An 18172-nucleotide genomic window follows, 5' to 3' on the forward strand; every position below is an offset into this window, starting at 1 on the left:
CCTATTCAGAGAGAATATCTACTGATAATGTTTGTTGACAGTGAGTGTGAAAGATCGACAACAGACCGACAAACGATGTAACAAATGCGTTACTTTCCACAAGAAGTTACAATGAAACATAATTTATTTTTAATGCAATAATGCAATGCAACAATGCAATACTAAAATGCAATGCAACAATGAAACTCAATAATGCAAGAAATTCCTTTGAAAAGTAATGTTGTCCTAAGTTCTCAAAGACCATCTGTGGTAGAAGAGTATTGTTCCATAACAAAAGTGTAGAACTGGATTGTGGATCTAATACACTGAGTTTTATACTGTTACACAGCACTTATTGTGTTTTGGAGGAAAGAAATGCAGAATTCTTGGTGCCCTATAGAAAGTGCAGTGACTGCGGCATGTTCATCTAAGAAGATAAACAGCATGTACCAGAGCCTGCTGTGATTTCCCAAGTGATCCAGACATTTGCTTTTTAATGGCTTGCTAAGACACGCAGAGCAGGCGAATGACAAAGTAAAGGCACTTTTGCTGAAAAGAGGGAGCGTTTGAGAGATGAGATTAAAAGCGTGGTTTTGAAACATGACTTCTCCTTGCCTCTAACGGTTCTGAGTCCAACAGCAGAAGCCTGGATTCTGTCACCAGCCAGACAAATGGACTCGGCTTGTCCCGCTCTCTGCTTCACAGAGATGGGATTTACCTGTCAAGGCTGATATACAGTGTTTCTCCTGATGTTAAAGGCTCACTGTAAATCAATTTAATCCTCACCTCCACAAACCAACCTCAGGTTTGTCACAATAAGAAATAATCCACCGCTTCTGGGGCTGCTGCCAAAACATAGATTACTTCTGTCGTAAACAGTCTGTGTCTTTTTTCTCATTCTCTCCTGCATGGGTCACTTCTGCTGTTTCCTCAAATGCATTTATTAATATGAGGATTGAAGGAGCTGCCTTTTATTAACATTGCACCTGATGCAATGGTGGGCACACAAATAATACACTCACACTGATATGAATAAGCACAGAGGTGAGTGGCTGTGTTTTGAATGGTATTCTAGTGCACTACTTAGTATATACCGCATACTACGTAGTATAAAAACAGCATGTGAAACAGAATGTAGTATACTGTAAATATACTGTAAAATTATATAAAACTCACTACATACAGTAAATATTTCAAACATTGTTTTCATGTGACTACATTGTATGTTTAATTCCGTAAGTAGCATCCAGTTATCTAGAAAATAAAAATAGTAATTTTTCATTTAAAATTTTCTTTTTTTTTATGCCTAAAAGTCCAATTGTCAGGATTAGCAGAGAATAATGAGGCTCAGGACCCAAACGCAGAGTGAAATAAACGGGAATTTATTAATACAAAATAAATAAAAAAATAAACCAAAATTCCCACAAGGGGGAAAAACAAACATAAACTACCCTGAAGGGGAAAAAGGGTAATCCAGGCTGGGGCAGATGGAAACAGGACCAACCGGACCGAAACAGGAACCAGTTAGGGGAAACAGGACCGACAGGGAATAAACTAGACCAACCAACTGGACACACAAGACACACAAGACGAACTGGCCCTGGACAGCACACACGAGGACACTAAAATAGGGAGAGAAATCAACAGGTTAACAAGACAGGGCAGGTGTGACTAATAAACTAATAATGGGCAAACAAGGAGGCGGGGTATGACATAAGACAGATAGACATGTGGCAATACAGAAACAAAACAAAGCCACATGTTCTCACAAGACAACAAAACACCCGAATGGCATGAGCGCACATCGCCAAGACAATAAGGCAATAAACACTCATGCCAACTGACAAACAAGACGAGAGAATGCGTAGCAACGGCAAACAAAGCGATGCCACACACTCTCACACTAAATGAAACCTGAGCGTACATCGCGAAGCAAACGCCAAGATGAAATAAGCGCGATGCACCCACGTCAATAACAAACAGAACATGGAGCATGAGTGTCCGAATCCCGACACAGACCGAAACCGAACCAGACAAGAAGTCAGGATCCAGACACCACGCTCCGGTCATGAAACAAGGCAGACGGAAGAGTGCACAGCAGGGAATACAACCAAAACCGTGCACTCACACAAAGACAGACAATGAAACACAAGAAAGACATGGGACGATGATGCCACGTTCCTGTCCAGAGCTGACAAAGTGACATGGCCATGACACAAAAAAAAAAAAAAAAAAAAAAAAAAAGTGAAACATTTTAGTTGATATTTCTTTCAGCAAAGACAACCTTATTGCATTGTGAAATACAGTATTCCACACACATTTTGGTAAATGTACTGTAGATCATCTGTGTATGCTGTGCAGTGTGCATACTGTGCAAAGTGTACATACTACATAAATAGTGTGTAGGATGTTAGTATATACATACCATATGACAAAAACCATCTATTTTTTATTTTATTTTTTTGTACATCCACATTGATAGTACCAGTATGTTTATTACATGTATATATTGTATGTATTGTATGTATGTATTGTATGGATATACTGTGGATCACAATCTGAAATTGGAATTTCATTTATTTTTAGAATTAATACATTCTTTTATCTGTATATTCAGTGCTGGTGAAGGAGGGGATGGTTTGTCTATTTGTGTTTTTCATTGGATGAGGAGAATGTAACATCCTTCAGGACGTGGGTTCACTAATGAAACCCATGGACAAAAGGGTGCTCCTTGCATCTGTGTGCTGTGACATGTTAGTTATGTTACATTAAAGCGATTCTGTACTTTTGAAAGGAACATCCAGGCATCGGTTTCCCTTATTTTACTGCCTATTGTGTCAAAGCTAGAACTGATCCTGAAATTTGTTTTAAATACATTCTCTGACCTCAATTACACAGCAAAAAAATTCCTAATAAGTGTCTTTGTCTTGTTTTCCAGTAAAATATCTCTACAATGTGTCTTGAGTAAATGTATTTTGTCTTGTTCCATTGTCCCATTTTTCCTTTTGTTTTAAGCTAAATGTTGTGAGGTTTTCCTTGCTTCATACAGTCCACATCGTTTCGCTCATTTCAAAACCAATAGAACACTACAAAATACACTTGTATTCAATATACATTCTCTGAATTTTTTTTAATTATATATTTTTACTGGAAAACAGACAAAGATTGTCACGTTGTCTTGCATTGTAATTTCCTAGAATTCCTCAGTGTAAAATGGTATTTGACTGATTTGCAGGGCTGCAGAATCAAATTTGTGGTGGTTGGTAAACTTGGTCCAAAGCAGTAGTTTGGGGAGGTCAGCATCCTACAGCACCAGCCTTCCACCTTTACTGTTATCACTGCTACTGACGTTCATGGTGAAACCATCCAACAGAAGCTCTTAAAGGTCAGTCACTACACTTCACTGCTCACTACCTGCACAGAGCCAACAGACGACCATGACATTACAGCTCAGAGGTAATAACTTTAAAACGATGTAACAGTAAGGACTCACCTTAACTGAACTCAGAGCATTGGTTTTAATTCACAAAGAGTGTATAGCACATTTAGATTGAGTGTGTGTATTTTGTATTCATGAGGGTATTTATCTGAGTGAGACATGTTTATTTACAGTTGAAGTCAGAAGTTTACATACACCTTAGCCAAATACATTTAAACTCAGTTCCATATCTGTCACTCACTCGACGTTGTGTCGATGTAGTGACACTAGGGGTCACTCTTGGGAGCCTGAGACACCTCTGGTCTTTGATAAAAGGCCAATGAAAATTGGCGAGTGGTATTTGCATGCCACTCCCCCGGACATACGGGTATAAAAGGTATGCAACCACTCATTCAGATTTTCTCTTCGGAGCCGAACGGTCATGCTCACTGAGCTGAATTCTACTGTTCATTCACCTCTGTTGGATCTGACAGCGCATTTCAGCGGCTTCTCCCTCCTCTGCACTGGTGCACTGCAGAGAACGCCCCTGGGCGCTTCGGCAAAAAACTAAGAGAGTATATTTTCTGAAAGAGCTTTTCCTCTAAAAGAGTATATTTCTCTAAAAGAGCGGCACACACGGAACGTCTTTTGAAAGACGCGTCTTTTTAAAGATGCTTTTTCGATTGTGTGTTATTCCTGGTTGCGGTTGTTATCTCTCAACTTCGGATGGCCATGATCGCTGTCTTTCATGTCTGAGCGCGACCCACACAGAGGCAACATTTGTGGATGGTTCATGTTCTCATTGCGAGAACATGACCATGGCAACATAAGAAAGCAAGCCATCCCGGCGGCTCCCCGCCTCGGTCCTTCTACCTACGGGTATGAGGCCAGCGCAGCTAGCACTGGGGGTGATTTGGGGACCCCAATGGGATAGCCTCCACCGGGTATCCCCCTGCGGACCTCCCATTCCCCAGCACGCTCGTCTGCCCCAGTCGGGCTTCCGGATGAGTTCGCCGGCTCATCTCACGGCGAGTCCGACTTCTTGTTCGGAGCCCGTGAAGATGATGAGCTCTCGAGCGCAGCATTGGAGAGCGGGCATGTCCAGCCGCACGCAGAAGCCTAAACTGGGCTCCCCCCCTCGGGGACGAATGCCCAGTCACAGGCTGATGCCGAAATAACGGACATGCTTTCCCGGGCAGCCGCGAGCGTCGGGTTAGAGTGAAACCCTCTGCTCTCCCCTGAACCCTCGCGGCTTGATGATTGGTTCCTGGGCTCGCGGCACCGCTCAAAGCAGCCACGCCCCGCTCCAGTGCCTTTCTTCCTGGAAGTGCACGAGGAGCTGATGAAATCATGGGAGTCGCCTTTTACTGCCCGGCCCCGATTCCGCAGTTCCCCCTCTCTCACTACCCTCGATGGTGGGGAGGCCAAGGGCGATTCCCCCAGTGGATAAGGCGCTTGCGGTGCACCTATGCCCTCAGAGTGCCACCACCTGGCGCAGATGCCCTAAGCTCCCGTCCAAGCCCTGTAGGCTCACGTCGTCCCTGATGGCTAAAGCTTACAGCGCTTCTGGACAAGCTGCCTCTGCCCTGCACGCCATGGCTCTCCTGCAGGTCCACCAAGCCAAGGCATTGAAAGAACTGCATGAGGGTAGTTCCGCCCCAGATTTAATGCAAGAACTGCACTCGGCGACCGACCTCACTCTCCGAGCGACGAAGGTCACGCCGTGGTCTCTCGGGCAGACAATGGCCACCAAAATGGGCTGGGGCACTGTTTGCAATGGGCACGCAGCCGCCGGCCTGTGGACGGGCCCGCGACTGCATTGGCACATCAACTGCCTTGAGTTGCTGGCAATTCTGCTCGCCCTGAGGAGATTTCGGCTGTTGAACCAGGGCAAGCACGTGTTAGTTCGGACAGACAACACGGCAACGGTAGCATATGTCAACCGCCAAGGCGGTCTGCACTCTCGTTGTATGTCACAAGTCGCCCGCCGTCTCCTCCTCTGGAGTCAGCAGTACTTCAAGTCGCTGCGAGCCACTCACATCCCGGGCAACCTCAACACTACAGTGGACGTGGCAGGTTACCCTCAGGGGAGAGTGGAGACTCCACCCTTAGGTGGTCCAGCTGATTTGGAGTCGATTCGGACGGGCACAGGTGGACCTGTTCACCTCCCAAGAATCCTCCCACTGCTCGCTCTGGTATGCCCTCACCGAGGCTCCCCTTGGCATAGACGCGCTGGCTCACAGCTGGCTCCCTGGCCTGCGCAAATATGCGTTTCCCCCAGTGAGCCTACTTGCACAGACCCTGTGCAAGGTCAGGGAGGACGAGGAGCAGGTCATCCTGGTAGCACCCTACTGGCCCACCCAGACATGGTTCTCGGACCACACGCTCCTCGCGACAGCCCCCCCCGGCGAATTCCCCTGAGGAAGGACCTTCTTTCTCATGGACGGGGCACCCTCTGGCACCCGCGACCAGACCTCTGGAATCTCCATGTCTGGCCCCTGGATGGGTGGTAGACACGATTACTTAGGCTAGGGCCCCCTCTACGAGGCGCCTGTATGCCTTTAAGTGCCGTCTGTTCGCTAAGTGGTGTTTTTCCCGAAGGGAAGACCCCCAGAGATGCGCAGTCGGATCAGTGCTTTCCTTCCTGCAGGAGAGGTTGGAAGGGAGGCTGTCCCCTTCCACCTTGAAGGTGTACATTGCTGCCATAGCAGCACACCATGACGCAGTCGACGGTAAGTCCTTAGGGAAGCACAACCTGATCATCAGGTTCCTAAGAGGCACCAGGAGGCTGAATCCCTCCAGACCGCACCTCGTTCCCTCATGGGACCTCTCTGTAGTTCTTCAGGGTCTACAGAGAGCCCCCTTTGAGCCTTTACAGTCAGCCAAGCTTAAGGCACTCTCCTTGAAGACTGCCCTCCTGACTGCGCTCACTTCCATCAAGAGGGTAGGAGAACTGCAAGCGTTCTCCATCAGCGAAACTTGCCTGGAGTTTGGTCCGGGTTACTCTCACGTGATCCTGAGACCCTGACCGGGCTATGTGCCCAAGGTTCCCACCACTCCTTTTAGGGACCAGGTGGTGAACCTGCAAGCACTGCCCCAGGAGGAGGCAGACACAGCCCTGTCATTGCTGTGTCTGGTGCGTGCTTTACGCATCTATTTGGATCACACGCAGAGCTTTAGGATCTCTGAGCAGCTCTTTGTCTGCTTTGGTGCACAGCGGAAAGGAAGCGCTGTCTCCAAGCAGAGGATCACCCACTGGCTCATTGATGCCATAACTATGGTATATCACGCCCAGGACTTGCCGCCCCCGGTAAGGCTACGAGCCCATTCTACCAGGGGTGTAGCGGCTTCCTGGGCCCTGGCCAGGGGTGCCTCTCTAACAGACATTTGCAGAGCAGCAGGCTGGGCAACACCCAACACCTTTGCAAGGTTCTACAACCTTCGTTGGAACCGGTTTCATCCCAGGTAGTGGCACGCAATACAAACGGATAAGCCCGGGATAGCCAGCCGGGTGTAACGCTTGCACATAGCGCCTTCCACCTCCCTTTAAGCTGAAGACATGCGCCATTAATTCCCAGTAGTGTTCACAAACTTTGTTCCCTGGTTGACTTCCTCCGAGCCCTGTGGCAGTTGAGTTTTCGGAGAGACTCGCTGCCGGCCTAGTGCACGCGCTAACTAAGAGTCCTGTTCTGGGGTAGGTGCTCCGCATGTGTCGGTTCCCTGTAAGGCTAACCCCATGCGATATATATCTTCCGCTAATAAGTTTCCCTATTGGCAAACTGCGTCTTCCTTGGGCAGAGCCTCTCTGCCCCAGTCTCCATGTTTGTAGTAACTCCTCCCCCGTTGGGTAGGATCTACCTTGAAGACTCTCCACATGGTTGGAAAGACCATGTGACGTATTCTTCCACTTAAATATCCCCCCTCTCTTTGGGCGAGGTGTGGTCTCCGCGGTGTCTTTCCCTTGGGAGGGACACCCCCCGACTAGACCTGGTGGCCCAGTCAGATAATCCCCCTTCTTTTTTTAGGGAGTGGAAAAAGAGAAGGGGAAAAGAGGCCACGACTGGGTTAAGCCTGTCTCTATCTCTTGAGTAGTCGACTTGTCCCCAAAGGGCTGTTCGACACTCATAACTATGTTGGGGGAGGTTACGTGTCGACCTGGTGTGCTGGCTATGAGGCACACAGTAGTCTTCCCACCACACACCGCCAGTTCACGTAACACAGTGCAGCCAATTGTGGCGTTTCGTATAGGGACCCCTAGTGTCACTACATCGACACAACATCGAGTGAGTGACAGATAGGGAACGTCATGGTTACTTGTGTAACCTCCATTCCCTGATGGAGGGAATGAGACGTTGTGTCCCTCCTGCCACAATGTTGAACTACCCGCTGAAATGGCCGGACCTTATATCGGCTCCTCAGCATAAAACCTGAATGAGTGGTTGCATACCAGCTCCTTTTATACCCGTATGTCCGGGGGAGTGGCATGCAAATACCACTCGCCAATTTTCATTGGCCTTTTATCAAAGACCAGATGTGACTCGGGTTCCCAAGAGTGACCCCCTAGTGTCACTACATCGACACAATGTCTCGTTCCCTCCATCAGGGAACGGAGGTTACACAAGTAACCATGACGTTTTTCACAATTCCTGACATTTAATTGTAGAAAACATTCCCTGTCTTAGGTCAGTTAGGATCACTACTTTATTTTAAGAATGTGAAATGTCAGAATAATAGTAGAGAGAATGATTTATTTCAGATTTTATTTCTTTCGTCACATTCCCAGTGGGTCAGAGGTTTACATACACTTTGTTAGTATTTGGTAACATTGCCTTTAAATTGTTTAACTTAGGTCAAACATTTTGGGGAGCCTTCCACAAGCTTCTAACAATAAGTTGCTGGAATTTTGGCCCATTCCTCCAGACAGAACTGGAGTCAGGTTTGAAGGCCTCTTTGCTCGCACACGCTTTTTCAGTTCTGCCCACAAATTTTCTATTGGATTGAGGTCAGGGCTTTGTGATGGCCACTCCAATACCTTGTCTTTGTTGTCCATAAGCCATTTTGCTACAAAATTTGGAGGTATGCCTGGGGTCATTGTCCATTTGGAAGACCCATTTGAGACTGAGCTTTAACTTCCTGGCTGATGTCTTGAGATGTTGCTTCAATATATCCACATAATTTTCCTTCCTCATAATGCCATCTATTTTGTGAAGTGCACCAGTCCCTCCCGCAACAAAGCACCCCCACAACATGATGCTGCCACCCCCATGCTTCATGGTTGGGATGGTGTTCTTCGGCTTGCAAGCCTCACCCTTTTTCCTCCAAACATAACGATGGTCATTATGGCCAAACAGTTCAGTTTTTGTTTCATTAGGCCAGAGGACATTTCTCCAAAAAGTAAGATCTTTGTCCCCATGTGCACTTGCAAACTGTATACATCCACTGGTACACATCCAATTCAGTACAACTCCTATCAGAAGCTAATTGGCTAATTGTCTAAAGGCTTGACATCATTTTCTAGAATTGTCCAAACAATCTGTCTGTAAACAATTGTTGGAAAACTTACTTGTATTATGCACAAAATAGATGTCCTAAATGACTTGCCAAAACTATAGTTTGCTAACATTAAATCTGTGGAGTGGTTAAAAAATGAGTTTTAATGACTTAATGACAACCTACATGTATGTAAACTTCTGACTTCAAATGTAATCCTGTCTCGATTCACAGAGCTATACCCAGTGACCACATCTCTTATACTGCAGACAGCTCAGCCCATATGTGGAAAGCTCAGTGAGGTATGGAAAAGGGACATCTAGCAGCATATCACAAGCTGGGTTTCCATCTACATATTTTTATGCAAATTTTGTGATATTGATAAAAATGGTGGATGGAAACACCAATAATGCAAATACATTTTAAATGTAAAAAATTGCTGTACATTTTTTATACTGCAAGAAGACATGCACATGCACTGACACTGAATAAATTCCTAGATGCACATCAAAAAAAGTCATGTGACTTTGCCTCAACAAGTCATGAATTATTTAATAATTTGCTTTGGTCAATCAGCTCTGGTCATTCTGAAATGCCAGAGGTAAAGCAAATGATTGACTACTTTAACCTTTCGGAACTGTCTGGCATGCTGTCATTCCCAGACATAATGCATCTGCAAACACGAAGTTTGCGTTTTGCATGTTTTCTGCGTGCTCTAAACTGCAAGTAATTTATTACATTTAAAATAAAAGTGACTACCCCACTGGCTACAACTTCCATTCTTATTTATATTTTGCGCTAATTTCCCCAGAAGTGACTGCTTTATTTGCTTTTTTTTTTTTAGATTTATTTTCATAAATTACATTTGCAACTTGGAAGGAAACCTGACGACACTGTTGGCAAGACCTTTATGAGTTATAAACCCTTGTAATATAGGATACATATTATATGCCATAGGCATAAAAAAAAAAAACATAATTATTGAGTTCTAAGCCTTGAACCAAACCAACCATGAATTACAACATTACAAAAATGCAAAAAAATAAATAAAAATAAAATAAATAAATAAATAAACAAATTTAAAGAAAAAGAAAGAAAATATGTCCATTTCATGCTTTCAAGATCCCTTGAAAAATAATCACTTGCAAAGTGTCTTTTAAATCACTGCAGGATTGTGTGTAGTGTAATTCTGCATGTATTTCTGCAACTAAACCATTTTTTAAAGGTCTGTTTTGAAAGGTTTATGTTATTGCTAAAATTCAATGTCTATTGAGAGTTTGAAAGGGATTTTTTCTTCTAGAATCCTACAGCTGTGCTGTATTCTGTACCAGTGGGAAGCAACAGACATAAAATAGACATCGTTTCACCTTCAGGGCTGTTTGATGCTTTAGTTTAACATGTATGTTTTTCTTTGTGCAGAAGGAAGTCAAGAAGGAGTGCCTGACTCAGGAGAGGATGAAGAAATGGGAACATGAGAAGGTTGTTCTCTTATTTTTTTCGCCTCGACCCTTTAACCCATATTACTGTGTGTCCTCCTTGAGAGAATGCTCAGGGTGTGTGTTGTCAGTGTAGAATGCCCAACGGAGTGAATTATGAAGCCAAACCCTTTTGGAACACACACAAAATAAAAACAACATAAATCAGGCAGTGATTTCAAGAGATGCACAAGCCTTACTTACTCCCAGACACCCGTTCAACTATTACTTTTTTCTCATAGACTCCAGACTCTGCCTTCACTGTGTTCATGTGCCAATTTGCCAAACATGATAACACCACATGTTCTGATATTTAACAGCATGGTCTGGTCCCCTCTAGTACATGCAAAATTCATTCGAAATGCTTTCCAGGCTGGCCCCAGTCCTCTCAAATGTTCCTCTTGGTAAGAAGGGCATCTACTTTAGTGGTTCTCAACTGGTTTTTAACAATTCAGGGCCCAGATTTTACAATGGACATCAAGGCGACCCAATGCAGCACCTGTCCTACAAAAATAAATCAAAATCAAACAATGAAATAACGATGAGTGTATGACACACAACCTGTCCGTGTTGGCATTTGCCTAATTTGGCTAGCTTTTACCAAGTGACATCAACAACAAAGGAAATGTGAAGTGGTTTCTCCTCCCTTTTAAAAGTTGATAAGCCTTTAATCTTATAATTTATTTGGCTATTTTAACTATGCACCATTACATGGTTAGTATAATTATTATTTTTATTATTATTATTATTTAGATCAGAACAAATCTTTACCCACCAGTTGAGAAACACTGTTCTAGATTTCATGGTCTAGTGTGTCTGGTCCTTGGAGTAACGCTGTATTCCTAAGCTGTATGAAGCTCCCAGTGCTCATAAACAGAAGAGACTGATGCTTTGTGTGTGTGTGTAAATATTTCTTTGTGAAGTGATCTGATCATCAGCAATGCTCTATTTAAATCTGTTCAGATGTGCTGGTAAGGATGTCAATTTTCAGATATTTTCATGATTGATTGGCACAGAAATTAACCAATAAGTCGATTAATCGTTAATGTTAAAGGGTTAGTTCACCCAAAATTAAAAATTCCCTCATGATTTACTCACCCTCTTGGCATCCCAGATGTGTATGACTTTCTTTCTTCAGCAGAACACAAACTAAGAGTTTTAGAAGAATATTTCAGCTCTGTCAATCCATATAATGCAAGTGAACGGGTGTCAAAATTTTGAAGCTTCAAAATCCATGTAAGGGCAACATAAAAGTAATCCAGATGATAATCCAAATCTTCTGAAGTGATATGATAGTTGTGGGTGAGAAACAGATCAATATTTAAGTCCTTTTTACTTCACTTTCACTTTCACTTTCTCCTGTTTTTGGTGATTCGCATTCTTTGTGCATATCGCACCCTACTGGGCAGGGAGGAGAATTTATGATTATGGTTTCTCATCCACACCTATTATATTGTGTCTGAACACATAGATTTAACCACTGGAGCCTTATGGATTACTTTTATACTCCCTTTATGTGGATTATGGAGCTTCAAAATTTCGGCACCCATTCACTTGCATTGTGAGGACCTACAGAGTTAAGATATTCTTCTAAAAATCTTCATTTGTGTTCAGCAGAAGAAAGCAAGTCATACACATCTGGGATGCCAGGAGGGTGAGTAAATAATGAGGGAATTTTTATTTTTGGCTGAACTATCCCTTTAATGCCAGCAAAAAACATGTGGAGGACTCCAAATACTATGTGCATGTAGCCTACTGTTTGAATATAATTTAAATTATTACACTTAAGAAATGCTATCATTGGCATTTTCCTCTTAAAATATTCTTTGTTCTTAGAGTATTTTAATACCTTTTGGCAATGTTTAGTACAAATTTGTGAATTGTTTAATTACTGATTGACAAACCACTCAAAATGTTCTGTAATTGAGCATTTGGAATGCATTTTGAAATAATCACGCAAGTGGGCAGAGAACCAGTCCTGAGGGAAGGACTAGGTATTCTCCTCACAGCCAATCAGTGAGAAGCTATGGTACCTACAGTACCCTTTCAGTTTCGACTGAATTGCTGTTGTGTTTTCTAATTTGCTTATGTGTTTTCTAACTTGTTTGTTTTGTTTCTGGATTCACTGTTGTGTTTTCTGATTTGCTCTTTTGTTATCAGATTTGCCATTGTGTTTTATTATTTGCTGTTGTGTTTCTGAATGTTGTTTTGTCTTTGGATTTGCTGTTGTGTTTTTAGATTGGTTATTTTGTTTTGCACTTCATGGCCACCGCAGTTTTTGTAACATTTGTTGTAAGTTTGTTTAAAGGAAAAGTTCAGTTATTATGTTATGTAATTATTGTTAAAAAGTGATAAAAATATAAATCTGGTCATTTTCAGTTTATTTGATTTTGATTGATGGCTGTAAAGTACAATGTTAGATGGTTAGATGGTAATTGCTCTTCTATTCCCAGAAATCACAATAATATTCCATTAAATAGAAGTATCTGTATTATTATCAGTATCAAGAGTATTGTCCTTCGTAGTACTTGATATTGGATTGAAAATAAAAAAAAGTAAAATTTGTAGTGCACAGCGTTGTGAGCAATTGTAGCCTAGAAAGTATGCAATGATGCGTACTTCACAAAACCAACAGAAATATTATGCCATCCAAGCTCCTCTGGCTTACTATTTTTAACATGCTATGATTTTTATTTCTCTAATTCTAATCTTCTAATGTACAATTCGACTTGGGATGCAGCCATGCTCCTTGACTGACTTTGCATGAGATCCAGCCTTTCTAAATTCTCTGCAGTCATGTGACCTCACCTCACTCCTCATCCTGTGCACATTCACACCTGTTTCTCATTCTCTCATCATTATACTCCACCAACAGCATGTACCAGGCCAACAGAAACACACCGTTTATTAAAGCACACATGCACACTTTTAAACTGTTTGTTTTTGCAATGAGATTTGAAGCTTGTCTGTTGCTTTTGCAGTTTGCTTCCATCAAGAGTGCCAGGCAGGAAAAATAGGTTTATGTAAATAGTCGCTGGCAAAAGTGCAGTCTCTGGCAGCCGGTGATTATTCAGTATAATGGTTAATCTGATAGATTAGCTATTAAGAGTGAAGTTGCCCATTACTTTTCTTGATTTTAAAAACTATTCCGATTAAGCTGTGTACAGGGATTGGTTATAGAACCATTTAATTCATATTTACAGTTTACATGCTATGGTGTAAAGTCTGATTAACTATTGAAGGCAAGAAAGGAAAACCATGCATCATTAAACAGTTTAATTAGCATGCATGTGCCAAAATGGTGCCAAAACCTCTGATTAAGGCCTGATTAAGGTGTACATGTCGTCTGTAATGCAAATAAAATTGGAATGCCGTCTTTGCATTAATTTGATTACGCTTCTTTCAAATGTTTCTGCCTGCAGGCTAAATTATTCCATAATTTGGGTGTAGTGAGTGCTATAACAGATTGAACTTTTTCAGTAAAACAAACACGACAGTGTCATTCACTTTAATAATCTAAAAATATTGACATAATTCAAGGGAAACAAATAGTGAACATGAATCATGCACACTCCTCGGGCCGAGGTGGATATGTGTTTACTGTTTGTGTAATATGTGATTGTTCATGATGGCATGTTTTTAGGTAACTTTTTTTTTTGAGCATGTGGCATGAAATAAACAATACTATTATAATCAGATAATGTAAAATATATGTAAGCCAAACACAGCAGCTTGTAAACAGTCTCTTTGGACGGACTCATTTGTCATCAGGCAGACACAGTAACTCTCTGTAATCTGCATCATGTGTTTAGGGGTGTCAGACGAGAGGTTTTTTAAAATAACTTATGGGCTTGATACTAAACACATGGCACTTGGCAAATTATACTGACGGAAAAAAGAAACACTCTTGTTGTTGGGCTGAAATTTCGACCTTTATTCCAGGGAAATAATAGGAATAGGAAAAACAGATAGCACGACACTAAAAAGAACAGAAAGGCAAAAAACTCTTTAGAAAGAGCTGTGTAACATGTTAATTCCATATTATTTGTAGTACCGTGGAGTACCATATAAATATAATTGTTTATGTATATACCTGTCATGAACTGCCCTTTGTTTTCCCCTTATTCATGGACTTAATTTCCCAGGATGCACTTTTGCTGATTACCCTCACCTGCCCTCCATCTTCCACAGATGTTCCGTGTTCCATCATCATCCTTCTATGTATAAATACCCTCTGGTTTCCTGCCCTCACCATAGGTTTTTGTTAGTTTGTTAACAAAAATCGAAACTGGAATCAAATTGAGAGCTTGTAAATCAGAATAGAATCTGTCAATCTGTATCAATACCTGGTCCTAACACTATCACTGCACTATGAAACTGTACTATGGTGAAAGCAGATCTGAAAAGTTCTCTTATTTAGACAGTCTGAAGCAGGGTCGGACTGGGACTAAAAAGTGGCCCTGGGCTTTCTGGCCCAGTGCAGCCCACCAACAACACAACACACCACACCATAAAACACTGGCTCATTGGTTCGATTTTCTGGCTCAAATTTCAAATTTAAAATTTTTGTTATTAGTCATTTCTAATGACTGCTAGTCATGACAACGGGCCCCACAATGCAAAAATTTTCATAACTTTAAAACATTTAGAGAAAGCACTAAAATAAGCACTTTATAGCTCAGTTTTTAAAGATCTTAATCACCTTTAAACTGTTTTCTACAAGTGCAAATAAACTATTGTCTTAGTTAATATGAGGTTGTTGAAACAACAAGTATAAAAATAATGTATTATATATGTACTGTATATACTGTATAGCTATACAAGATCATAAAATGTATATATATATATATATATATATATATATATATAAATATAAAGTTTGCAGATTAATTGCTCATATTTGCACTCTGAGGTTGTTGCATTTTTATATCTGCAGTGTTTTAATTCCTTCCCCAGATTATTCTTGAAAAATTTGAAAAGCCCAGTGCTTTGACAAGCGCTGTTTGTGCTAACAAAGTAAGCCTCAAAGACTCAAATAGCCACAAAGTAATATTTTTCATGACTTATTTTCTGCATTTTTATCAGGCATGAGCATTATTCAGCAAGCCACACTTCAGCTCCCAGTAATGCTTTGCAGTATGAATAAATTATGCAAATGGATATGTACTGCTCATTGCTGATTTTATATATGCTGCTGTTATTGTATTTGTTGTAATTTGCAGTTATTTGTCATTTTGTGATTATTCAGAGCTCATCTTATGCATAATATGCTGTGTTTGGTTGTGACCATTATTGTGATTTGTATGTCAAATAATGAGGTCCACATGAGGTATGGAGTTAACCCGTACTTAGGAAATACCCCAAGATGTATAAGTAATTTCAAAATAAAAGCCATTGTATTGGCCTTACCTTAGAATGTTTTTTAATGTTCACTCTGTAATGGGGTCCGGATGGGCATGTTGGAGCCCAGGGCAGCCGCCTATATCGCCTGTAGGACGGGCCGGCACTTGCGCAGCAATGGGCCGGCCAAAATTACCCAGCGGCCCACCGGGAAAATGCCCAGTGCTCCCGACGGCCAGTCCGCCCCTGGTCTGAAGTGTGACTTTTTACTAAAAGTGACCAAACCATTTAAGTCAAGTCTTTTCAGAGAGATTAAGATATTCTTTCACCTCTACCTCATTTATGTGAAGTGCTTATAATAAGTGAGTAAATGATATAAATAACCTCAACTGCACAAATTGTATTACTAATCAAAGGACTTTAAAATGAACATTTTGTGAAAGTACTTAAGCTATTGTTGTGGTATAATAGCTATGGTACTAATGCAAAAAATAAAAAAAAAAATAAAAAAAATCCATTAATTTCTTTCTCTGAGCAGATATTCTCTTTCTCTTTCCCACAGAGTAAGATACTTTCTGATGCTCTGTTTCATAATGGCATTCACCCAGGAAGTGGCAAATGGACTTATAAAAAAAGTCCAAGAAGAGTAATTGGGAAGATCAAGAAGTCCATGAATATTGGCAAATAAACAAAAACACTTACACATACACATCCACATACACCAGAGTTGGAGTCTTGATCTTGTGTACTTGATGTTGAGACTTCTCAAGACCATATACTGTACATAGCCTTGGTCAACATAGCCTTGATCTGGGTCTCAAAACTTGATTGATCTAGGTCTCAGACTAGACTGCAGCCTATTTCCATTCCACTAAAAGGTGATAATTACCTTAACCACAGGCCAGCTTGGTATCTTCACCATTTCTAAAAATTCATTATAGTTCCACGGCTCTCAGTGGCTACTTGGCCACTGTACAAAATGGCTGTCTATTTAAGTTCATTAAATTTGATAGCCTGGTTCCTGGACCAACAGGTTTTTGTCTGGGTCTTGGAGGGTCTGGTCTTGACTCCAACTCTGACTCACACACTCATACATACACACAATGACCCATCCAGACATTTCTACTGCCTTAATGTAGAAGACAACCAGACTATGAACTCAAGGGAATTCAGTGTCTAAATCTTTATCTTCTGTTTTTGCTGGAAATGGTATTTTGGATCTCATACTCCCTGCTCCAGAGACACAGCTCCAGAGACACTAGAATTCAAGCATCTATTTTCCCCTGCTGAAAAATCTGCATAAAAAGAATATCTTCATTTTGAATTTTGACAATGTACAGTTTTTTCTCAATGCTTATGTGAGCCACAGGGATTTCATACCGCTTACTGACAATTAAATCCACTTGGATTGACAAAATGGGAGCCCAGGTTCTTCTGCACAGCACTGCCAAGGGTGAATCAAACTTGTGGGTGGCCACCAATCCACAAAGATCCAATCACTTCACCTACAAATCCAGAAAGATCCAGCCATCACCCACTAGCAGTGACAATAATTCTTCACTATTTTGTTCTTTTCTCTGTAACCTTTCAAATGAAGCTTTGTGCTCTTTTGTCACAAGTTCTCACGTCACAGTCTCCCAGTGACAAAAGGGCAAATAAGCCCCTGTCAGTTGCCATTCAAACAATTGCAAGTTACTCGAGCATGTGTGTGTGTGTGTGCATGTGTTTAATAATAAGTGCATTTACAAGCATAACAATACACTGCTGACTATCAAAGTCGGCTTCTTAACATAAATCCGACAAAGGAAGAAAACCATGTTTACATGTCTTTTGAAATCATCGAGTTATTCTATGGTTTTGACAATGAAACATTAAATAAGACGGTAAGAACATCGGTAAAGGTGTTTACATGCAGAGTTAAAATCGAGGTAAAAATTCTGGCAAAAATCTACTTGTGCTGATCTGTTTATTCTTAAATAGTTTATGATCTTGCCCCAAGAATGTGCATGTAAATGCACTCATTGTGAGAGTCTCAATTTTCCCTCGGTTCCATGCTTGTCAGGTCGGTCATGAAGTCATCTGGCTGATTATTTGTAACAGACTGCTCAAATCATGATGTAAACAAGTGAAAAGGTCTTTAAACATCAACAAATCAAAAACAACGAAAGGGTCTTAAATTATTGCATGGTATCTATCAGACTGCCTTTTCCCGCATGCATCCTAGAAACTTTGATGATTTAGTTCTTTAACTAAATACTGCTGCAACTGCCTTGTGTCAGCTCCCGTCTGACTGGCCATGAATTAATAAATTTGTATGGAAACTGTGAGCCTAGAATACTTTAAGTTTGTTTAGGTTCAGGGAAATTTAAGTGCCCCCGTTGGGGATGGCTAATCTCAGATTCCTTTAGGAAAACAGCTCTGATTCTTTTTATAACCTAAAACACTTATTTAGTCTATGTCTGTCTATAGA

The 18172-nt window shown here is 41.5% G+C and overlaps 1 pseudogene; it reads left to right on the forward strand.

Moving 5' to 3' along the window:
- LOC127434531 (cyclic nucleotide-binding domain-containing protein 1-like) overlaps positions 1–18172 on the forward strand; it is a 102588-nt pseudogene that overhangs the window by 63600 nt on the left and 20816 nt on the right.

This window comes from Myxocyprinus asiaticus, chromosome 44, assembly GCF_019703515.2.
Source record: "Myxocyprinus asiaticus isolate MX2 ecotype Aquarium Trade chromosome 44, UBuf_Myxa_2, whole genome shotgun sequence".
Lineage (NCBI taxonomy): Eukaryota > Metazoa > Chordata > Actinopteri > Cypriniformes > Catostomidae > Myxocyprinus > Myxocyprinus asiaticus.